This window comes from Triticum urartu, chromosome 6A (assembly GCF_056163025.1).
Source record: "Triticum urartu cultivar PI428250 chromosome 6A, HENAU_Tu73, whole genome shotgun sequence".
NCBI lineage: Eukaryota > Viridiplantae > Streptophyta > Magnoliopsida > Poales > Poaceae > Triticum > Triticum urartu.
The window spans coordinates 142,738,729-142,764,385 of NC_141878.1; positions in this window are offsets into that span (position 1 = coordinate 142,738,729).

Here is a 25,657-nt window from a genome sequence, read left to right on the forward strand (position 1 = left end):
GCTCGTCAACAATGTTTCGAACTCAGCCTTTGGTGGTTTGTCAAACGAACCCCAAAATGGAAGCTTGCAGTGATAAGCAAAATTCCCTAGTGATATGGTAAATGGACTATCATAAAGCATAAACGATAGCCTAGACTCACGTGGAAAGTATTTAAATCCTTTGACAAATGATTTAGTGAGAAGTTGGTGTTGTTCACACTTATCTGAAAGGTAGGGACCGAGACCAGCATTGCGAACATATTGCTCAAATTCCTCCTTAATGCCCACACGCACCATATACTCATCGCAAGGCCATAAGAATGTTTTGGTGGCGGCATCTTGCGTGGAACTTCACTTGGTTCAACATAAGACCGTTGAGCAGAACTGTCAGTAGAAGATGCCCGCGAGGATCGTCTCCTCGAAGAACTCCTTCCAAATAAGTTCATCATGTCCGCGTACAATTTTCTGAAAATAAAAATTTGGGGGTGACAAAAATTTGTCAACAAAACTTTAAAAAAATTGATAGCAACTACTCATAGGGATACATAGAAGCCATAGCAAGCATTCAAACTACTTAGAACACTAAGAATTTAACATGCAAGCACATCTACAGTACCACCAAGAGTAGCTAATTATTCAAAGTATAAAGCACTAAAACAAAAACTAATTGGACAAATGGTGGAGTCACATACTAAGCAACAATCCCCCGAAACAGTTTCGGAAACGGAGCTTCGAGCAAAGAGATCGAAATCTACGGGTTTGAGCTCAAGAACACGGGAGAGAGAGCAAAGGAGATTTTTTTTCTGGAGGTAAGTGATGATGTGGGATGAAGAGCTAAGTGAGGGGGCCCACGTGGGGATCACAACCCACCAGGGCGCGCCTGGGGGTGCTGGCATGCCCAGGTGGGTTGTGCCCACCTGGTGCACCTCCCTCTGATGTTTATTGCACAAAAATTCTCAAATATTCAGAAAAAATCGTGTTAATTTTTCAGGGCATTCTGAGAACTTTTATTTTTGGGTCATTTTTTATTGCACGGGAAATTCGGAAAACGGACAAAACATGGCATTTTATTTTTATTAACTAATAAAAACAGAAAACAAAAGATAAAGACAGAAGGTAGTGCTTACTAAATTCATCAACTTCGTACCGTTCAAAAATGATCCATTAATAAGGTTGATCAAGTCTTATTAACAACCACTTTCAATTAGCATGAAACCGAAGAACTTTCGTAAATCACTATGTTACCTCAATGGGGATATGCATTTACCCACAATAAGTATTTCATATTTCTTTTTGACAGTAGGTAGAGGTATTTGAAAACTTCTAATAGTGATTGTCGGTGTCAAAACCGGCGGATCTCGGGTAGGGGGTCCCGAACTGTGCGTCTAAGGCGGATGGTAACAGGAGGCAGGGGACACGATGTTTTACCCAGGTTCGGGCCCTCTTGATGGAGGTAAAACCCTACGTCCTGCTTGATTTATTCTTGATGATATGAGTATTACAGGAGTTGATCTACCACGAGATCGGAGAGGCTAAACCCCAGAAGCTAGCCTATGGTATGATTGTATGTTATTGTGTCCTACGGACTAAAACCCTCCGGTTTATATAAACACCGGAGAGGGTTAGGGTTACACAAGGTCGGTTACAAAGGAGGAGATATCCATATCCGTACTGCCTAGCTTGCCTTCCACGCCAAGTAGAGTCACATCCGGACATGAGACGAAGTCTTCAATCTTGTATCTTCATAGACTAACAGTTCGGCAAAAGGATATAGTCTGGCTGTCCGGAGACCCCCTAATCCAGGGCTCCCTCAGTAGCCCCTGACCCAGGCTTCAATGACGATGAGTCCAGCGCGCAGTATTGTCTTCGGCATTGCAAGGCGTGTTCCTCCTCCGAATACATCACGGAAGAATTTGAATACAAGGATAGTGTCTGACCCTGCAAAATAAGTTCCACATACCACCGTAGAGAGAATAATATTTCCACAAATCTAATCTGCTGACACGTTTTGGCAACATGACATTATGCCATGGCCCGGTAATTATTCAAACTGTTTCTTTTAACTAGCCCCACACACAACGCGAGGCAGTTTCTTGACACGTCTTGTCAAAGCTGAGATCGTGTTCCCCTTATTACGGGATTCTCATCAATACGGGCGTGGGTAACCCAACCGCGCCATCGATTACGACGCTTGGGGGATAAGCGAGTTTTACCAGGCTAGTGGGGGCGCATAGTTTCGTCCGCCCTTATAAAGGGACAAGGTTTAACCTTTTTTCTACCCACGCCTTCTTCCTCCTTTCCTATCCGTTCTTGCGCACTCGAGCTCCAACGCCCAAGTCCACATCCTTCCCCTCAACCTTCTCCAAACATGTCTAGAGAGGGGGAAAAATGGATGGCTTCCTCCGTTACGGAGGGGCACATCAAAAAGCTGCGCGGCGCCGGATACTTAGTCGCGAATATCGCGCATCGGCTACCCGCTGCGGGGCAGATCGTTCCTGCCCCGGAACCTCATGAGAGGGTAGTTTTCCTCCACCACTTCCTCTGTGGACTGGGGTTTCCCCTTCATCCCTTCGTCCGTGGTCTCATGATCTACTACGGGCTGGACTTTCATGTTCTGCCCCCGAACTTCATCCTCAACATTTCGGCGTTCATCATCGTCTGTGAGGCTTTCCTCCGCGTCCGGCTCCACTTCGGCCTGTGGATGAAGACCTCTAACATCAAGCCGAAGGTGGTGGGAGGCCAACAAGCAGAATGCGGCGGAGCCATGGTGGGCAAGATGCCCAATGTCACATGGCTTGAGGGTTCCTTCATGGAGACCATAAAGGGTGTCAATCGGCCCGGTTCTACGTCACCGAGCCGCGCGACACCAAATGGGCGGCGGCCCCCGAGCTTCGATCCGGATTCCCTACACGGCCCCTTCCTGCAAAGAGAAGGGCTTGTCATGGGGTTCATTAGTGGAGCTGGATGGACTCCAGAAATGTATCCGGAGTATGGCAAGCAAGAAGCTCAAGCTTGTCAACATAGTCTAGGTCATGCTCATCCGCCGGATACTCCCGTGCCAACAACGGGACTTCAACTTGTGGGAGTTCGACCCGGCCCAGCACCAGACTCTGAGCGAGCTCCTCGACACGACGCACAAGGACATCTGGAAGGTGCTGTTCAAGGGCGCCAAGGTCCCTCCCTCTCTCACCAAGGACCGCGGGCTCAGCGCGAAGCACCAAGCGCATTCGGTGAGTTCTATACATCGGGTAGGATATTTATTTCCCCTAGCTTAACCATGTGCGGGGTCTGATCTCCATGCCTTTGACAGGACTGGGTGGAGACGTCGGGGCAGATTAACTGTCCGGCCCCACTGCCGGAGGACACTGCGGACGCTCTCCTGACGGAGATGCTGACTCCGGCTCCTTACAAGGTGCCGGAGAAGACTAAGAAGGCCAAGGGAACCCGAAAGAGCTCCCGGCGCCAGGTGTTATGGGACTCATCGTCCGATAACTCCGCGACGCATTCCTCCCCCGAAGACGAGGAGGACGATGAAGATGTTCCCCCTCCAGTCGGGGGAGACAAGAAAAGGAAGGCTGCCCCTACTGGGGGGGAGGGTCCAAGAAGGGAAGGACTCTCCTTCTGGACTACTCCACCACCACCGCTGAAGGCGAAGACGAGTGGCTGCTCAGGGCCAAGCCCCTGGCAAAGTCGTAAGTATTCGGATACCAGAGTAACTCATATCATTCCTTTGTCGCACTGCTTCTCCTAACGCCGAATTATGATTGTGCAGACCGCCCCAAACCCGTATCGACGTATCCTCGTCGGATGGCTCCCTGAGCTCATCGGGTATGGATAGCGATCCACTTCCGACCGCCACCTCCCCTTGCCCTACGGACAACGCCGAGGTGTTGTCTCAAGAGTCACTGGGTCGAGGGGACACAGTCCCGGATGCACCTCAAAGTGACCTTTCGGACTCCGGGAGCAGCGAGAGCAAAGCCTCCGAGGGCTCCGAGTTCGGCCCTCAGCCAAACACCGCGCCGGAACCTCCAGTGGTTCCGGACTCAGGCAGGCGGCCTCCTTCCAAGAGGGGCATGACGCCTGTGCCGGTGACCTCTACCCATCCAAAGGCACCGGACAATCTGCTGGGAGCGCTTCGCAGCGCTTCCATTGACGAAGAGCACCGCACTATTATGAGTGCGGTGGTCCAGAAGGTTCAGTCCGCCAAGAGCGGACTGACTGAAGCCTGTGCTAGCCTTCTAACAGGCTTTGAGGTAAGTTTTTGAAATATAGGAGAAATATTACCGCATAGACAGTAGCCCCTGATGCTCTGTTCGGTGTTCACAAAGAAAAGCCGAACATAGGATCAAACAATATCGTAGGAGTCTAATACAAGTATGTCTATATGCGTATGCAGGTTTCGCTGCTGGCCTCTGCCGCACTGAATGCGGAGGTCGCGGCACTGAAGCAGGACCTTAAAGGGTCCAAGGAAGAGCTCGGCCTTGCCAAGAGGTAGCTCGAGGAGAACAAAGGTAAGTAGTACCTAGTCTATGGATCTATATAAAAGGAAAGCGATTGCAAAATGACAGGATTATCGTAAATTTGCCAGGGGCCACGACCGAGGTGGCGACCCTGAAGCAAGTGCTATCCGAGGCCGAAAACAAAGCGGCCAAGGAGCGCACCGAGTGGGAAAGGCATGAGGCATGGGTGGGCGAGGTGCAGCAAGAGCTCCACGCTCTCGTGACGAAGCACGAGGCGTTGGAGCTTGACATGAAGATGCGAGAGTCCGAGCTTGCCGCGGCCCTTGAGAGTGCAAAGAATGCCAAGGCCGAAGCCCAAAAGGCCCTCCAGGAGATTGATGCGATGAAGAAGATAGTGGCGGGTAAGGCATTCTATATGCAAAGCAAGCATGTGAAAGTAAATTACCTATTACTTACCCGAATCCGAAGCTCTCCAGGAGCATTCGCAGATTAGCCCCGCAGCGTGTCGGATGCCGCACAGTTTTACCTGGCCGAGGAGGGAAGCTCAACGGAGAAGCTATTCTGGTCTCCGTATACTGGGACAGAACACCCGATGCCTTTGAGCGACCAACTGAAGCAGCTGGTCGAGCTGCACAAGGCGGACGAACAGGCCATGAAGGGCTTTATAGACCGGATGTGGCCTGGCGACGCCCTTCCCAACAGCTACTTCGGCTGGTGAGGCGGCTTGTGGATGCCTGCCCACAGCTGGAAGTCATCAAGCAGTCCGTCTGCATCGAAGGTGCACGCCGGGCTTTCGCCCGTGTGAAGGTGCAATGGGCCAAGCTGGATGCCGTGAAGCTGATTAATGAAGGGTCGCCGGAGGGCAAGGAGCATCGCCACCCCGAGATGTACTATGAGGGTGTCCTGAAGGGTGCTTGTCTCGTAGCGGACGAGTGTACGAAAGATATAATATTCGAGTAAATTCGCTCGTGTAATCCTGTATTTATGAAAACTTGTTCATATGCGCTATGCAATGCTTGTTTTAATTTAAAATATTACCTTCTGTTCGGTTGTTTATCAAATCTGAGAGATGGCTAGTCGTCGGCTTCTGCCCCCACGCCATGAGTGCTGGGGTGTTCGGGATAAACCTGAGCACTCTTGTTCCCATTGTTGGGTCCTTCGAGGGAGGTGCTCAACACAACGAACAAGGCAATCAGACTATAATGCGTTATCACTCACACTTATCCATAGAATTCTATAATTTTAAATTTCGGCGAAGCCCCTAGTATTCGGAAGGCCGAATTCGGGGCGCGATACATGCCTTAAGCCGGACAGGGCCGACTCCTCGCTCTAAGCGGCATAAGCCTTTAGGGACTCGAAACCTCTCGAACAGCGACCAGTCTCTCGCCTTATCATGACAGTCAGTTTTAGCTTTCTCTACTGAGGTGCTTAGCCCAGCAGAACAGGGGCATAATCGTAGTAGTTCTCCCAGTGCTACCTTAGCCGATATAGCGAAATGTAAGGTACCAAAACATGGGAGTCGGGCAAACCCAACTATTGACCCAAGACATGATTCGGAGCTGATGCATATAATGCTATAAGTTCGGGGTGCCGCACTGTCGAAAGTGTTCGGACTTCTCACGCTGTATTGTGGGGTATGCTTGAGCCCTAAGCGTATTGGCCGTACCAGAGTGTACGGGTGCTGGATGTCACGAATGAACATATATATATATATAAGAATGTAATAAAAGCCTTAATGCAATGCATTGTTTATTAAAAAACGTACGTTAGAGCAGAATGATACAGGTAGTGCGATAAGCAAAAAGTAGGACTATGTCCCCTCCAAAGGCAATCTGAGGAATAATATTAAAGCAAGTATTTCACTCGTTATCGTAATCCACCTGGGAGTTCCGTGGTGTGATGTAGCTTTCTGCCTCCTTGGTTGCTGCATCATGTGTTCGGCAATCATGCTGCCGGACAGGGTTTCCAAAGATTAATGTCCTGAAAGAGAGAAAAATAACAAAGCGGTAAGCCCCTAGTGCGGTTTAAGCCGCGTCTTGGGGCGTGCCGTAGTCATGCCCCCTCCCTACCTGTGCCCATGATATTTTTAATGCGTAATTATGTACACATGGCACGAGTTTCACCGTTTGGGTTGGGCCGGGGTGGGGGCCGCATTGCTATGCGAGCTCCGAACATGCCTGGCGGTCCTGTTGCCGATTACTCCGGGCGCGCTTGAAGGTGTGCGGTTCCATAAACGCCGAACTAGTGGATTTCCTTGAGAGGCTGCTTTGCGCTTCCGCTGCGAGGGCCGCAGTGTGCTCCTCCGTTCGGAGAGAGCGCTCTGTGTTTGCATTAACTGTAATGACCCCCCTGAGGTCCTGGCATCTTGAGCTTGAGGTGTGCATAATGCGGTACCGCATTGAATCTCGCAAATGCGGTTCGCCCGAGCAGTGCATGATAACCACTGCGGAACGGGACTATATCGAAGATTAACTCTTCGCTTCGGAAGTTATCCGGGGATCCGAAGACCACTTCCAGTGTGACTGAGCCTGTGCAATGGGCCTCTACACCTGGTATGACGCCTTTAAAGGTCGTTTTTGTGGGTTTGATCCTTGAGGGGTCTATACCCATTTTGTGCACTTTGTCCTGATAAAGCAGGTTCAGGCTGCTGCCGCCATCCATAAGGACTCAAGTGAGGTGAAATCCGTCAATGATTGGGTCTAGGACCAGTGCGGCGAATCCGCCATGACAGATACTAGTGGGGTGGTCCTTGCGATCGAAGGTGATCGGACAGGAGGACCATGGGTTGAACTTTGGGGCGACTGGCTCCAATGCATACACATCCCTGAGCGCACGCTTCCGCTCCCTCTTGGGGATGTGGGTTGCATATATCATGTTCACCGTCCGCACTTGTGGGGGGAACCTCTTCTGTCCTCCAGTGTTCGGCTGCCGGGGCTCTTCCTCGTCATCGCTATGTGGCCCCTTATCTTTGTTTTCGGCAATTAACTTGCCGGCCTGCTTGAACACCCAACAATCCCTGTTGGTGTGGTTGGCTGGCTTGTCTGGGGTGCCGTGTATTTGACACGAGTGATTGAGTATACAGTCCAAATAGGACGGGCCCGGAGTGCTTCGTTTAAATGGCTTTTTCCGCTGACCGGGTTTAGAGCCTTTGAATCCGGCATTGACTGCCGTATCCTCGGTATTGTCGTTGTTAATGCGGTGCTTATGTTTGTTGCGACGTGACCTGCCATTGCCGTCCTTGGTATCTGAAGTACCACGGTTCTTTGATATGTTATTACTGCGAGCCAGCCAGCTGTCTTGTCCCACACAAAAGCAGGTCATGAGTGTCGTGAGGGCTGCCATAGATTTCGGCTTTTCCTGACCAAGGTGCCAGGCTAGCCACTCATCGCGGATGTTGTGTTTAAAAGCTGCTAGGGCCTCTGCATCCGGATAGTCGACGATTTGATTTTTCTTTGTTAGGAATCATGTCCATAATTGCCTGGCCGATTCCTCTGGCTGCTAAATTATATGGCTCAGGTCATCAGCGTCTGGTGGTCGCACATAAGTGCCCTGAAAGTTGTCGAGGAATGTGGCTTCCAGATCTTCCCAACAGCCAATGGACTCTGCTGGCAAGCTATTGAGCCAATGCCGAGCTGGTCCTTTAAGTTTGAGTGGGAGGTATTTAATTGCATGTAGGTCATCATCGCGGGCCATGTGGATGTGCAGGAGGAAATCCTCGATCCATACCGCAGGATCTGTCGTGCCGTCATATGATTATATGTTTACGGGTTTGAAACCCTCTGGGATTTGATGATCCATTACTTCATTTGTGAAGCATAAGGGGTGTGCGGCACCTCTGTACTGGGCTATATCGCGACGCATCTCCAATGAGTCTTGCCCGCTGTGTTTGGCCCGGCCAGATTTACTTTTACTGTATCCGGCGTGACGTTTATCGTCTTGCATAGTGGCGCACCCTCGTGATCCGTAGATCGATCTTGCATGTTTTGCTTTGTCCTCCAATACGTCTCGCAGGTCTGGCGTGTTTCCCCATGCCTTTTTATTTGAATGGCGTTGGGGTGCAGGCTGAGCTTTTGGCTGGAATGCCTCTCTATCACAGCCACGAGGTGGCCGATCAGCTGCGTCATACGCTTCTTCCTCCAGTCGGGGTAGCAACCTGCATTTTGGGTAACTCTTGGAGGGGCGTTCGAGTTTATATTCCTTGGTCGCGAGGACTTCGGTCCATCTGTCAGCTAGCAGATCTTGATCAGCTTGAAGCTGCTGCTGCTTTTCCTTAAGGCTATTTGTCGTGCCTATAAGCCGGCGCTTGAAGTGCTCTTGTTCGACGGGATCCTCTGGCACGACGAATTCGTCATCGTCGAGGCTTGCCTCATCTTCGGAGGGGGCATGTAATTATCATCCTCCGCCTCTCCATCTGCCGCTCTCTCTGGAGGGCTGGCCTCTCCATCCTCCTGTCCATGCTGGAGGGGATTGTTGCCATCTTCGGCACTATCCGGAGTGTTATTATCTCCTATGCCGGTATCACCACTTTTGCTTCGGCGGGACTTAGAGCGGCGCCGTTGACGTCGGTGCTGGGGTTGCTTCTTGGAGGGGTCATCCTCCGCTGTCTCGTCGCCATTGCCTTCTTTGGGTGTGTCCACCATATATATATAGTATGATGAGGTGGCTGTCCAGTGCCCTGTGGCCAGTGGTTCCTCTTCGTCTCCCGCATCGTCGTCCATACCGTCGATGTCTTCGGAGTCAAAGTCGAGCATCTCGGTTAAGTCGTCGACAGTGGCTATGAAGTGGGTGGTGGGTGGGCGTCGAATTTATTCGTCGTCCGCATCCCAATCCTGTGGGTCGTAATCCGGCCAGGACTCTCCTGACAAAGAGAGAGACCTTAGTGAATTCAGTATGTCGCCGAAGGGCGAGTGCTGAAAGATATCCGCGGCAGTGAACTCCATGATCGGCGCCCAATCGGATTCGATTGGCAGGGGCGCGGATGGTTCAGAGTTCGAAGGAGAGTCCGGCAATGTGGAGTCACGGGTCTCGCGAAGGATAAGGTTGGTGTTCGGCTTGATCGCCGTTGAGGCTGCAGCCTCCGCGGCGGGGTCTAGCCACCCGCCCTCGGTCGGCGCAGTTGGCTCCAAATTAAAGGTCAGAGCGGATGCGGGTGCGGCCTCCAGGGCACTGTTCGGCGGCAGAGCTAAATCATGCCCATCGTGACAGTGCGGCGCACTCGACATGGGCTTGAATCCGTCGAAGATCAAGTCTCCGCGGATATCGGTCGTGTAGTTTAAGCTTCCAAACCTGACCTGATGGCCAGGGGCGTAGCTTTCAATCTGCTCCAGATGGCCAAGCGAATTGGCCCGCAGTGCAAAGCCGCCGAATACAAAAATCTGTCCGGGGAGAAAAGTCTCACCCTGGACTGCATCGCTAACGATGATCGAAGGAGCCATCAAGCCTGATGATGACGACACAGAGGAACTCTCAATGAAAGCACCAATGTAAGTGTCAAAACCGGCGGATCTCGGGTAGGGGGTCCCGAACTGTGCGTCTAAGGAGGATGGTAATAGGAGGCAGGGGACACGATGTTTTACCCAGGTTCGGGCCCTCTTGATGGAGGTAAAACCCTACGTCCTGCTTGATTTATTCTTGATCATATGAGTATTACAAGAGTTGATCTACCACAAGATCAGAGAGGCTAAAGCCTAGAAGCTAGCCTATGGTATGATTGTATGTTATTGTGTCCTACGGACTAAAACCCTCCGGTTTATATAGACACCGGAGAGGGTTAGGGTTACACAAGGTCGGTTACAAAGGAGGAGATATCCATATCTGTACTGCCTAGCTTGCCTTCCATGCCAAGTAGAGTCCCATCCGGACACGAGGCGAAGTCTTCAATCTTGTATCTTCATAGTCTAACAGTCCGGCAAAAAGGATATAGTCCGGCTGTCCGGAGACCCCCTAATCCAGAACTCCCTCAGTGATTGTTGAAGATTTTTCAATAACATTCATACCATTCACTTGGAATTGTTTCTTCGGATGGTGCACTATATGCTCATTGCCATTAATATAAAAAGTGACCTTGCTTTTATTGCAATCAATAACAGCCCCTGCAGTGTTCAAGAAGGGTCTACCAAGGATAATCGACATGTTGTCGTCCTCGGGCATCTCAAGTATAACAAAGTTAGTGAAAATAGTAACATTAGCAAAAACAACGGGCACATCCTCACAGATACCGATAGGTATGGCAGTTGATTTGACAGCCATTTGCAAACATATTTCAGTAGGTGTGAGTTTATTCAAGTCAAGTCTTTTATATAAAGAGAAAGGCATAACACTAACAGCTACTCCTAAATCACACAAAGCAGTTTCACATAATTCTTTTTGATAGAGCAAGGTATAGTTGGTATTCCCGGATCTCCAAGTTTTTAGGTACTCCATCTTTAAAAGTGTAATTAGCAAGCATAGTGGAGATTTCAGCTTCCGGTATGTTTCTCTTATTTGTGATGATGTCTTTCATATACTTTGCATAAGGATGCATTTTCAAGATATCAGTCAAGCGAGTACGCAAAAAGACTGGCCTCAGCATTTCATCAATGCGTTCGAATTCTTCATCATCATTCTTTTTAGTTGACTTAGGTGGAAAGGGCATAGGTTTTTGAACCCACAGTTCTCTTTCTTTGCCGTGTTTTCTAGCCACAAAGTCTCTTTTGTCATATCTTTTATTTTTAGGTTGTGGGTTATCAAGATCAACAGGTGGTTCTATCTCAACATCATTATCTGGTTCTTTATCATTGGTTGGTTGAGAGTCTTCATGAACCTCATCATTTTCTTTTTCATTATCATTAGGTGAGTGTTCATTACTAGACTGAGTTTCAGCATCGGAGATAGAAGTTTCATTATCATTGCCAAGAGGTTTCTCTATTTCAGGTTCACTAGGAGCATGTGAAGTCCTATCATTCTTATTTTTCTTTTTATTTTTAGAAGAACTAGGTGCACTTGTGTTAGCTCTTTGTGAATATTGTTCAATTCTTTTAGGGTGTCCCTCAGGATAAAGCGGTTCCTGAGTCATTTTACCTCCTGTAGTAGCAACTATAACAACAATGTCATGCATATTATTATTCATTTCATGAAGCAATTCTCTTTGAGATTTAGCAACTTTTTCTAATTGTGTTTGGACCATAGAAGCATGTTTTCCAACACCTCTAACATCATTTGATATTCTGAATAACAAGTCACTCAAGCGAGCAATCATATCAGAATTATATTTCAATTGTTTCATAACATTTGCATTGAAGTGATCTTGTTTCCTAATGTAGTTTTCAAACTCATAAAGGCATTGACTAGGATGAATATTGTGAGGATTGTCATTATCATTAAACTTCATAAGAGAATTTACCTTTACCACCTTAGGCAGCGGTGGTGCATTAAGCCCATGTATTTCTTCCATAAGAGGTAAATTTTTAACATCCTCAGCTTTAATACCTTTTTCCTTCATAGATTTCTTTGCCTCTTGCATATCTTTAGGACCGAGATATAATATACCCTCTTCTTTGGAGTGGGTTTAGGCAGTGGTTCAAGAATATTCCAATCATCATAGTTTTTCAATATGTTATTCAATAATTCCTCATCTTGTCCAATAGTTCGTTCCCTGAGAACACAAAACCAGCACAACTATCTAGGAAGTTCCTAGAAGTATCAGTTAGTCCATTATAGAAGATATCGAGTATTTCATTTTTCTTAAGAGGATGATCAGGCAAAGCATTAAGTAACTGGCAAAGCCTCCCCCAAGCTTGTGGGAGACTCTCTTCTTTAGTTTGAGCAAAGTTAAATATTTCCTATAAGGCAGCTTGTTTCTTATGAGCAGGAAAATATTTTTCAGAGAAGTAGTAAATCATATCCTGGTGACTACGCACACAACTAGGAGCAAGAGTATTATACCAAGCTTTAGCATCACCCTTTAATGATAAAGCAAATAGTTTGAGAATAAAGTAATAGTGAGTTTTCCCATCATGAGTCAAAAGGGTGGCTATATCATTCAACTTAGTAAGATGTGCCACAACAGTTTCAGTTTCATAACCATGGAAATGATCAGATTCAACCAAAGTAATTAACTCTGGGTCGACAGAGAATTCATAATCCTTATCATCAATAAAGATAGGTGAGGTAGAAAACTTAGGATCACATTTCATTCTAGCATTCAGAGATTTTTCTTTATACTTGTGTAGTAATTTCTCTAGATCATCTCTATCATTACAAGCAAGAATATCTCTAGTTGTTTTTCACTCATAACATAACCTTCTGGTACCTTTGGTAATTCATATCTAGGAAGGTGTAGCGACCCGACCCAAAATCGGTCAAGTCTCTGTGTAGCTGTACCATCCCAAGATCATGCTGGCACACATCGTACATTGATGAAAAGATTCAAAGTTCAATCACACCTGAATTTATTACACGATTCTCATATCGAGTCTTTATTACAATAGAATAAATTTGGCCGAAGGCCAGCTCATGATAAATAAACTAAATAAAGCTGCGGAAGCGTAGACGAATAGCGAGTCCATCCGACTCCATAGGCAATCGCCAAGCGTGGATCGTAGCCTCACTCCTGGTCGGAAAACTCCTCTGCAACATAAGACGTTGCAGCCGTGTAGGTCAGCATTTTGAATATGCTGGCAAGTCATAGAGAGAACAACAATAATAATGCTAACACTATATGCAATTTGGCCGTGGGGCTCTAAGTTTTATGTTTTTGCGAAAAAGCCAATTTTTCCCTATGACAAAAGGACTTTCTTACAATTACTACAAAATGTTGGTTGTTATTGAGTTGGTTCCGCCAATCAATGTCTCATTCCCAATTATTAAATAACCCCTCAATTAATTTATTAAGTTCGGTGTTGAGATTTCCGAAATACTCCAATTTCCAGAGGCTCATCTGTCCGTAACCGAGGACACGACTAATCGATTAGGTTGTTACTCTGCAGAGTCTTGTGCACTTTAGCCGCAAGAATCGTTCCCTCCTTTATGTCCTCGCACTGCCTGGTGTTTGAAGCCGGGATGAATGAAACAAGGTCTTCCTTAGAGTTTCTCTGAGCACTGCCGGTACCCATCCATGTCCTACTGTTCTTCTACATCTGCTGGCACCGTTCGTCCAGAGTCACGCCTAAGGTCAACCCAGCCAGAGCCCATAATGGCTTGCGGCCGCACATGTAAGCTTCCGGTCAAGGGGTATCCATCCGTCTCTTCGTGGCTGGGTGAAGCTTTTCGCAAGATGTCATGGCGCTTCTCCATGCATCCCGGCCATCCGCTGGTTTCTCCAGGGTGCCCGTCAACCATCCTCCACCCAGTAGTGAATGAGAAGTCCATCTTGATCTTGAAGTCATGGGGTTGTCATCATCTTGACTCTCACATCTCCCTTATGAATCTCTCAACCAACCCCGTCTACGAACATAGCAAAATAAACTACATCGTCCCGGGCAATGGTAACAAGGGGAATTGGGTTCATCCTACCTCATGATACTACTCAAGAACTTAACTTAAAATTCTCCTACTGCATGCGTGGTGGGGAAGAACAATTCTAATGCAACAAAATCATAGGTATTGTAAAACATGATCAAATGACTTGCCTGGCTGACGATCTTCAAACGCTAGTGACTCGAGATAGCAACCTTCGCACTCCGGAAATTCTATCAAGTCAAACAATAGCACAAATAAGTATTTCACTAATGACATATTAGCAAACTGAAGGAAAACACACAAGCACTCAAACCAAAATCAAAGAAAACTCAAGGAAAACAAAATCAAGGTTTCCATCACATCAAGCAACAACAAAGAAATAGTTTTAACCTACTAACACCTTTCTTTACAGATCCAAAACAATGGTTTTACTAACTAACATAAAGGAAAACAACATACAAACTAGGTGCAAAAAGAATCAAACCAATATCTATTATAGAACTCCTGTTATACCTAAAACAAAACTAATAACAAAATAAAATAAAACTTTTTATTTTGCTGTAAATAAATGTTCACCCTCTGTAACTACAGAAACTAATCTAAAATAAATTATAACATAGGAAAATTAAAATTTAAAAAAATAACTAGAACAGCAGAAAACAACAGCAAGCTAAATAAACTAGAAAAGCTTGTCTTCGCATAAAAACTATTTTTAATAAAGACTATAAATGCCCAAATAAATTCCTACTGCTAGGCAAGGTCAAAACAAAGCAGTGACAAAAAGAATCACTAAAATAAAATAATCCTAACTCAATTTATAGCAGAAAAACTAATCTGACTAAAACTAATATAAAACAATTTTTAAAAACCTAAACATGGCCGAATCTAATTTTCTACAGCAACTATAGGAAATTTGCAAACTAGAGCAAAAAGAATCAACTAAAAAATATTAAATAACTTAAAAGATATAGATTTTACAAAACTGAAACTATTCTGTTAAAAACAGAAACGAAAATTAAAATAAAACAACTAGGCGCTAACGGGCCGAAATAGTGAGCGCTCTAAAACTAAACAGCGCCTAAGCGATTAATAGACCACTGCGTCCACGGCTAACAGAAATAAACTGATCGGGCCGGTCCAACTAAACCACAACTTAAAATAAACCCATCTAACCGAAACTAAACCAGTCTACTAAAGAAAAACCAAACTCTTCGCGTGATCTAATCTAGTCCCTAGATTGGAAATCGGACAGTGGTGGGGAGTCCGGTGGCTTACAGCGGCGGTCAACGGTGAGGTGGGCTCGGGCGTTGGTGGCGGGGGTGCTCCGGTGGTCCGGGGCGGCGGCGGAGTCGTTGGGCGGGTGTGGCTGCTCGAAGGGAGCTCGGGGATGGAGTCAGTGGAGCTCGGGGACGACAGAGGCGAGTGGGACGAGCTCGGCGGGGCTCCTGGTGCTCTGCAACTCCGGCGGAGGGCGGTGATGCTCGGGGTGGCGACTTCAGTCGTTCCTGGGCGATGAGAGGATGTCAAAGAGGTGCGTAATGAAGAGGGGGTTCGGGTGAAGGTGCTTAGAGGTAAGGGGAATCCTCACTTGGGTCGGTAGCGGCGGTGAACCGAGGCGGCGGCGGCGAGATGCGTTTGGCGAGGGCGAGAGCTACGGTGGAAGTTGAGGTAGGGTTTGGGGGGGGGTCGGAAGAGGAGATGCGTAGGTATTTATAGGACATAAGCGTGGGCGAGGGGTCGACTCGGGATCACGATCCCGAGAGGATCGCGGTGTCGGGTGCGCTCTGCGCGTGCTCCGGCACGATGTGTCATGGGCGAGGGGTTAGGGATAGGGTGGGGTCCCGGGTCAGTGAGAGGGAGAGAGGAGGCGGCGAGTGGTCGACCGAAGGGAAGGGTTCGGGCGTCGAGCGCTGGGGCAGGCCGGCTCGGTCGCTGGTGGGCTGCGGCTCGGCGCTGCTGGGCTTGCTTGGCCTGGCGTCGGCTGGGCCGGTTGGCCTGGCTCGTGCCTGGGTCTTTTCCTTTTTTTTGAATTACGACAGAGAGAGAAAACTAATATAAGAGAAAACTATAATATTTATATAGGACATATATATATATAAATAAAATCAGAGAAATAAATCCTACAACGTGAACATTTTTCCAGAGGCAAAATAGAAACAAAATAAAAACATTTTTTTTGTAGATTCCAAATAAAATCAAATTTGAATTCAAACTTTTTTGGCAATATTTTCTTCTGACATTTTTCTTTGGAGTGTCATGTTTACTCCTCTCATACTTTTGCTCAAGTATTTGTCAGGTATTTTTGAAATAAATTTCAATTGCCAAAATCAAATTCAAAATCAAATAAAACTCAAATGCCTCTGAAATTTCCAAATGCCACTCAATTCAAACAAAATTCATAGATGCTTAGCTAATAATTATAGAACATTCCAAATTGAAAATTTGGGATGTTACAAAAGGCTAGTTCTAGTAGGTGTTTCGGGAGTTTTAGTTTCAAGCTCATCATCAGATTCAACAACATTATGTTGTATTACTCTTGCAATTTGTTCATCAAGAAATTCACCAAGTGGCACATCATCATTAACAATCAAGGTACTAGCACAATCATAAGCACCATTCATGGTAGAAGTAGCATCATCAATAACTTGCGACATATTAGAATTAATAGCATGTGGTGGTGTTGCAAGTTTATTCATAACAGAAGGTGAATCTAAAGCAGAACTGGATGGCATTTCCTTACCTCCCCTCGTCCTTGAGGGAAATATCTTAGTCTTAGGATCCTTCAGATTCTTCATAGTGATAAATTGGTAATAATCCCAAGTGACTCAACAAATATAGCTATGCTCCCCGGCAACGGCGCCAGAAAAAAGTCTTGATAAACCACAAGTATAGGGGATCACAACAGTTTTCGAGGGTAGAGTATTCAACCCAAATATAGATTCAACACAAGGGGAGCCAAAGAATATTTTAAGGTATTAGCAGCTAAGTTGCCAATTCAAGCACACCTGGTGATTAATTATCAGCAGCAAAGTGATTAGTAGCAAAGTAGTTTGATAGTTTTGATAGTAGTGACAACAACAATAGTAACAATAACAGTGATAACAGTAGTTTTGTAGCAAGTGTAACAGTGATGATAGCAGTAGTAACTTAGCAGAAACAATATGGAAAAGTTCGTAGGCATTGGATCGGTGACTTGTTGGATGATATTTATCATGTGATAGTTATAACCTAGGGCAACATGGCACTAGCTCTAGTTCATCGATATAATGTAGGCATGTATTCCCTAAATAGGCATACGTGCTTTATTAAAAGAACTTGCATGACATCTTTTGTCCTACCCTCCCGTGGCAGCGGGGTCCATATTGGAAACTAAGGGATATTAAGCCCTCCTTTTAATAGAGAACCGGAACAAAGCATTAACACATAGTGAATACATGAACTCCTCAAACTACGGTAATCACCGGAAGAAGTCCCGGTTATTGTCACTCCAGGGTTACCGGATCATAACACGTAGTAGGTGACTATAACTTGCAAGATCGGATCTAGAACATGGATATAATGGTGATAACATAAACGGTTCAGATCTGAAATCATGGCACTCGAGCCCAAAGTGACAAGCATTAAGAATGGCAAAGTCATAGCAATATCAATCTAAGAACATAGTGGATACTAGGGATCAAGCCCTAACAAAACTAACTCGATTACATGATGAATCTCATCCAACTCCTCTCCGACCAGCGAGCCTACGATGGAATTACTCACTCCCGGTGGGGAGTATCATGGAATTGGCGATGGAGAAGGGTTGGTGATGACGAAGAACGAAGATCCTCCTCTCCGGAGTCCCAAACGGGCTCCAGATCTGTCCTCCTGAGGAAGAACAGGGCTTGGCGGCGGCTCCATCTCGTGGATCGCAATAATTCTTTCTCCCCGATTTTTTCTCCGAAAATAGGAATTTATTGCGTTGGTTTCAGGGTCTGCGGGGCCACCAGGTGGGGACAACCCACCTGGGCACGCTAGGAGAGGGGGGCGCCCTAGTGGGTTGTGCCCACCCAGGGCCCCTCTCCGGTAGGTCTTGTCTCCAGAAATTCTTATATATTATATAAAAATTCCTCGCAAAGTTTCATTCCATTCCGAGAACTTTTATTTCTGCACAAAAACAACACCATGGTAGTTCTGCTGAAAACATCATCAGTCCGGGGTTAGTTTCATTCAAATCATGAAAATTAGAGTCCAAAACAAGAGGAAAATCATTAGGAAAAGTAGATACGTTGGAGGTGTATCATGCTTCACTTATATCATTTTGAGCATGGTGTGCTTTAGTATTTTTGAAGAATTCTCTCTTGCTTCACTTAAATTAATTTGAGAGAAAGAAATATTATGCTCATGATCTTCATTTATATCTTTTTGGTGTAGCTTGTCATTTACTCTTGTGCTTCACTTATATCCTATGAGTAAATTGTTGAATAAATTAATTGTCATGAAGTTGAAATCATATCATGCCTAGTGGTAGCTTCACATTGGGTTTAGAAAGTGAAATCTTTTGAGGCTTAACAATCACAATATTGGTCATATAAGCAATTCATGGATAATTAGTATAAGGAAGAGAACTTTCACATGCAAACACACTATCTTGGAAATCTTTTATGATTGTGAGCCCCCATCAAAATATTATATGCCCAAATTGTTGACGTTGGACAAGGAAGATAACGTAATGGTTTATGTTTGTTCATATTCACATAGAAGTTATATTCTCATAGATCCTTCAACATGTGGTGCTTGCCCCCATCTTTGCTAGCCAAAAATTCCGCACCAAGTAGAGATACTACTTGTGCATCCAAAACCCCTTAAACCGAAATCTTATCTTCAAGAGTCCACCATACCTACTTAAGGATTGAGCAAGATCCTTCAAGTAAGTTGTCATCGGTGTAATAAGGCAATAAAATTTGCTTCTAAAAGTGTTAGATCATTTAGTGTAAAAGAAAATTGAGCGTTGTACGAACTTGTGATGCCGAAGAATAAAAGCGACAGACTGCATAATAAAGGTTGCCATCACAAGGGGCAATACAACGTGACGTTCTTTTGCACTAAGGGGTTGAGCATACAAACAAATAAGCGCATGGCAACCTCTGCTTCCCTCTGCGATGGGCCTATCTTTTACTTTTCAGTATTGACTTTTATGCAAAGAGTCAAAGTTTTTCTCCCTATTCCCTTTTTATTTTTCTCTTTTGGAAAGCATCATGTGGTGAGGAAAGATCTAGGCACATATATCCAGTTGGATATGGGTAGCATGAGTTATTATTGTTGACATCACCTTTGAGGTGAATACGTTGAGAGGTGAAATTATAAGCCCCTATCTTTCTACGTGTCCGGTTGAAACGTTTTGCTCATGTGTATGCGATGAGTGTTAGCAATCATAGAAGACTATATGATGGTTGAGTATGTGGAGCTCTTACTTATACTCTGTTGAATAAGTTGAATTGCAATTGTTTGGTGACTGAGAACATAGGTTATTGAGTTTCAAGAGAAGTCATGGTTTGAACCTTAACATGTGAATTGGTTGCTACTTTAACATGAGAAATTTTATGAGAAAGAATTGTTGTTATGATGCTAGGAAAAGTGATTGAAATCATCATTGATCAAACTTATGCACTTTACTAGCATCCACACTTCATAAATTATTTCTTTTATCATTTACCTACTCGAGGACGAGTAGGAATTAAGCTTGGGGATGCTGATACGTCTCCGACGTATCTATAATTTATGAAGTATTAATGTTGTTATATTATCATTATTGGATGTTTTACAATCATTTTATAGCAACTTCATATCATTATTTGGGACTAACCTAATGACCGAGTGCCCGGTGCCAGTTGTTGGTTTTTGCTTGTTTTTTACATTGTAGGAAATCAATATCAAACGGAGTCCAAACACCGCGAAACTTTTTCTGGATTTTTTATGGACCAGAAGACCACCAATGGGCCAAAGCAGCACCTGAGGGGTCCCCACCTCGGTGGCCTCCCGCACCCGCTCTTTACCCTAGAATTTCACAAATATTCCGAAAACCCTCGGGGTTAACCTAGATCAGAAGTTCCACTGCCATATGGCTCTGTAGCCACCGAAAACCAATCTAGACCCTTTACGGCACCCTACAGGAGGGGGGAATCATCTTCAGTGGCCATCTTCATGATCCCGGCGGCCACCACGATGAGGAGGGAGCAGTCCACCCTCGGGGCTAAGGGTTTGTACCAATAGCTATGTGTTTAATCTCTCTCTCTCTCTCTCTCGTGTTCTTGAGATGTCACGATCTTGATGTATCGCGGGCTTTGTTAATATAGTCGGATGATATGGTGTTTTCCCCTCTCTATCTTGTTGTGATGAATTGAGTTTTTCCCGTTGATATTTCGTTGTTATCGGATTGAATACTTTTATGGATTTGAGAGAACTTGATATATGTCTTGCATATGAATACTTGTGGTGACAATGGGGTATCATATTGATTCACTTGATATGTGTTTTGGCAATCAACTCGCTGATTCCCGCGGTGACATTGGGGTAATCTATGCATAGGGGTTGATGCATGTTCTTGTCTTTGTTTCTCCGGTAGAAATCTTGGGGAACTCTTTGAAGTTCTTTGTGTTGGATTGAGTATTATGAATATGAATTTTCTTTGGTGTTATTTTAGTACAAACTCTAGGATAGATCGAACGGAAAGAATAGCTTTGAGGTGGTTTCGTACCCTACAAACAATTTATTCTTATGTTCTCTGCTAGATAGGAACTTTGGAGTGATTCTTCATCGCACTTTGAGGGGTGGTTATCTGATCCAATTATATTAGCATTGTTGAGAGGTTGCACTAGTGAAAGTATGGACCCTAGGCCTCATTTTCAAGCATTGCAATACAGTTTTGTGCCTGTTTACTATTTGCTACCTTGCTGTTTTATTTATTCAGATTATAAAAACATATTTCTACCATCAATATTACACTTTTATCACCATCTCTTCACCGAACTGGTGCACCTATACAATTTGCCATTGTATTAGGTGTGTTGGGGACACAAGAGATTTCTTGTATTTCGTTATAGGGTCATTTGAGAGAGACCATCTTCATCCTACACCTCTCATGGATTGATAAACCTTAGGTCATCCACTTGAGGGAGAATTGCTACTGTCCTACAGAACTCTGTGCTTGGAGGCCCAACACGAGTCTACAAGAATAAAGTTGCGTAGTAGACATCGAGCCTTTGTAGCCACAAAAAACCAATCAGGAGCCCGTTCCGGCACCCTGCCGGAGGGGGAAACCATCACCGGTGGCCATCTTCATCATCCCGGAGCTCTGCATGACGAGGAGGGGGTAGTTCACCCTCGGGGCTGAGGGTATGTACCACTAGCTATGTGTTTGATCTCTCTCTCTCTCTCTCTCATGTTCTTGATTTGGCACGATCTTGATGTACCGCGAGCTTTACTATTATAGATGGATCTTATGATGTTCCCCCCTCTACGTTCTTGTAATGGATTGAGTTTTCCCTTTGAAGTTATCTTATTGGATTGAGTCCTTAAGGATTTGAGAACACTTGATGTATGTCTTGCATGTGCTTATCTGTGGTGACAATGGGATATTCAGGTGATCTACTTGATGTATGCTTTGGTGATCAACTTGCGGGTTCTGTGACCTTGTGAACTTATGCATAGGGGTTGGCACACATTTTTGTCTTGACTCTCCGGTAGAAACTTTGGGCACTCTTTGAAGTTCTTTGTGTTGGTTTGGATAGATGAATCTGAAATTCAGTGATGCATATCGTATAATCAAACCCATGGATACTTGTGGTGACATTACGGTTTTGGTTCATGTGTGTCTTAAGGTGTTATTTTAGTACGAACTCTAGGGCTGTTTGTGACACTTATAGGAATAGCCCAATAGATCAATCAGAAAGAATAACTTTGAGGTGCTTTCGTACCCTACAATAATCTCTTCGTTTGTTCTCTGCTATTAGTGACTTTGGAGTGACTCTTTGTTGCATGTTGAGGGATTGTTATATGATCTAATTATGTTATCATTGTTGAGAGAACTTGCACTAGTGAAAGTATGAACCCTAGGCCTTGTTTCGAAGCATTGTAATACCGTTTTCTCTCACTTTTACCACTTGCTACCTTGCTGTTTTTATATTTTTAGATTACAAAAACCTATATCTACCATCCATATTGCACTTGTATCACCATCTCTTCACCGAACTAGTGCACCTATACAATTTACCATTGTATTGGGTGTGTTGGGGACACAAGAGACTCTTTGTTATTTGGTTGCAGGGTTGTTTGAGAGATACCATCTTCATCCTACGGCTCCCACGGATTGATAAACCTTAGGTCATCCACTTGAGGGAAATTTGCTACTGTCCTACAGAACTCTGCGCTTGGAGGCCCAACACGAGTCTACAAGAAGAAGGTTGCATAGTAAACATCAGGCCTCTATGCATCCCTATGAGTAGTTACTTTCAATCTTGTGAAATTTTGTTAACAAATTTCTGTGACCCAAAATTTTTCAGAAAATTGTACGTGAATATGATGAACCTCTTTGGAAGGAGTTCTTTGAGGAGGAGATCCTCACAGGAATCTTCTAGTAGCAGCTCCGCTCGTCAGTCTTATGTTGAACCAAGCGAAAGTTCCATACGAGATGCCGCCACCAAAACATGTTTATGGCCATGCAACGATTATATGGTGCTTGTGGGCATTAAGGAAGAATTTGAGCAATATGTTCACAATGCCGAGCTCGGTCCCTACATTTCAGATAAGTGCAACCAACACCCCACTCTCACTGAATCATTTACCAAAGGATTTAAATTCCATCCCTGTGAGTCTAGGGTGTCAGTTAAACTGTATGAAAATCCATTTACCATATCTCTAGAAAGATTTGCCTACTGCTGCAAAATCCCATTCTGGGGTTTGCTTGATGAACAACCAAGATTTGAGTTTGAGATATTCCTGACTAGTCTTTGCTATGGTGAGACTAGAGGGTGACGTAGGGTAGAATAAAGAGCATTCATTTTCCCTCAATCTAGTACTTTGCATTATTTAATGGAAAATGTATTGTAGGTAAACAATGTTGTAGTACACTTTGTGCTCCAGACATGAGCCTCATACGCACCGCTCTCACCGGTGACAAAAGTTATAATCTGGGAGCCATTGTTGCACGCAGGTTGCAACACAACGCTGGTAGTGGATATTTTTATAGTGGAATCTATGCCACACGCTTAGCAAGAGAGTTGGGTGTTTCACCTTTTCCATATGACCCTATTTTACCCATGCAGTACTTAGAATTTGATGCTATGAGATGTCATAAGATCCTTAGTGGTGAACCCCATAATTTCACCTATAAACGGTTGTTTAATAGAAGTTTAGTTGTGGACATATATTTGCATGCACCTGCTCTCTTTGATGTTCCCAATAAGGGAAGATATTTTGTTCTTGAGAGCGAGGCCCGAGCTCATAAAGCGGTAGTTGTGGCTGCACGACGGGTCGAGGCATCCACACCGAGAGCCTCCATGAGCTATCACTCCGACCATTATGCAGGCTACTGATTGATTCCCAAGTTAGGCCAAAAGCCTAAGCTTGGGGGAGTACGTATTTCCACCGACATTACATTCATGTTCACACATTTCATTTCAGTTATCGGTCTCCACACTCTATCATTCTATTATCCATGCTAAATTTATTTTCTCGCTTTCTTCTTGTGTGTTTGAAAAACTTTGAGAAAATCCAAAAATATTTCCTGCTTCTTTTTGATTTTTCTTTCTAGTATAGTTAGCTATAGTATCTAAAAAGAGAACCCAAAAAAATTCCTTGTTCTTCTTTTACTTGTTGGGAGCTTTCCTGTGTAAATACTTTTTCTCGTTTTTTGCTTTTCCCTTTTATTTGCTTGTTTAAGAAAAACCAAAAACCCCAAAAATATTTTAGTGTGTTTCTCTGAATTTATTTTTCTTTCTTTTGAGTCACACCGAAGAGAAGACCACGATGAAAGTGTTGAGTGGCTCTCATATGCATTACTGTTGATGTAACAAAGAGCCCATATTATCATGTCTTCTCCTTTTGAATAAAATGTTTGCAGATTCCAGCTTAGTCCATGACACTCTTGCACAATTATTTTCATATCGTTCGGTCATGCAAGTGAAAGGCAATAATGACGATATTTGATGAACTGGCTGTGGCAGAGAGAAACGGGTTTGAACTCGACTTGTCCTGTTTTTTAAAATATCTTTAACCTAGTATCCATGATTAAACCTATTATGATCGAACATGTTTGCACTGAAAATTAGAGATTATAGTTTCTCATGCCATTCATAAGTAGCTAGGAGTGGATAATGATTTATCTTGGATGTCAACATTGCGTTAAAATGATTGTGATGTAGTATGATGATATGGCATCCTCCTCTGAATGTTCAAGTGGCTTGACTTGGCACATGTTCATGCATGTAGTTGAATCAAAACCAACATAGCCTCTATGATATTTATGTTCATGGTGTTCATATCCTACTCATGCTAGTATCCAATGTTACTTATGCCTAATGCATGTTCATGACCGTTGTTGCTCTCTAGCTGGCCGCTTCTCAACCTAATTGCTAGCCTTTGCCTGTAGTAAGCGGGAATTCTGCTTGTGCATCAAAAACCTTAAACCCAAGTTATTCCAGATGAGTCCACCATACCTACCTATACGCGGTATTACCATGCCGTCCTAGGTAAATTTGCATGTGCCACCTCTAAAAACTTCAAATAAATATCATTTTTGTGTGCCTGGATTGTTCATAGAGCGGCAAGAGGTAGTCAGTATCTTCCATGCTAAGCGTGTTAATCTCATGATGAGTGTTTATTCACTCGTCATTGCATGAGAGGGGCGGTAATAGGGATTTCCAGTCCCAAACTGCAAAAAGAAAAGAGATGACAAATAATCAAACAAAAACTCCTACGGAGTCATAACCTTTACTTTATCGCTTGGGAACCGCCACTAATGAATTTAGGATGGAAGATATTGATAACTAATTGTCACGAAGTAAACAAGAAGGGTGCATCTCTCAAAATTTCATTTACCTATGTTTTAAAAACTTGAGCTATGGCACCTCTGCAAATCACTACTTCCCTCTGCGAAGGGACTATCTATTTACTTCTATGTTGTGTCATCACCTTCTCAAATAAGCACCAGAACCTGAGAGCACTGCTATCATGCTCATGCATTGTGCGTAGCTAATGTTGGGTGCATCATGACTGAATCTTTTCTACCATGAATCACAATGTTTAGTCGCTACTTGAACTTTAGAGGTGCTCTGCATTTATGTTTTGCGGTCTCAGAAAGGGCTAGCGAGATACCACTATTGTCATATTATATCATGGTTGTTTTGACAACGTGTTGTTGTTTGAGATATCTTATTATTTGTCGCTAGCTGATTATGTCATCTATATGAGTTAATATAATTTTTAAGAGTTATTGTCAACATGGTTTTTATAATCTTGGTTGAAACTTGGGTGTTGTTTAAGCTTATTTATGCAAACAAGAGCAAAAGAGTTCGTAAAAGTTTTTCTTTTTCACTTTCAGTTTATCAACTGAATTGCTTGAGGACAAGCAAAGGTTTAGGCTCCCACTTTAGCTCCCTCAACACCAGGCGGGACGAGCAGCCCTATACCATGTGTAGGTACACTCTAGTGTCCTTTTCTACTTAGTTCGACAGCTCACTTCAGAAAATCATATAAAAATCAAGCGTTGATACGTCTCCGTCATATCTACGTTTCCTAACGCT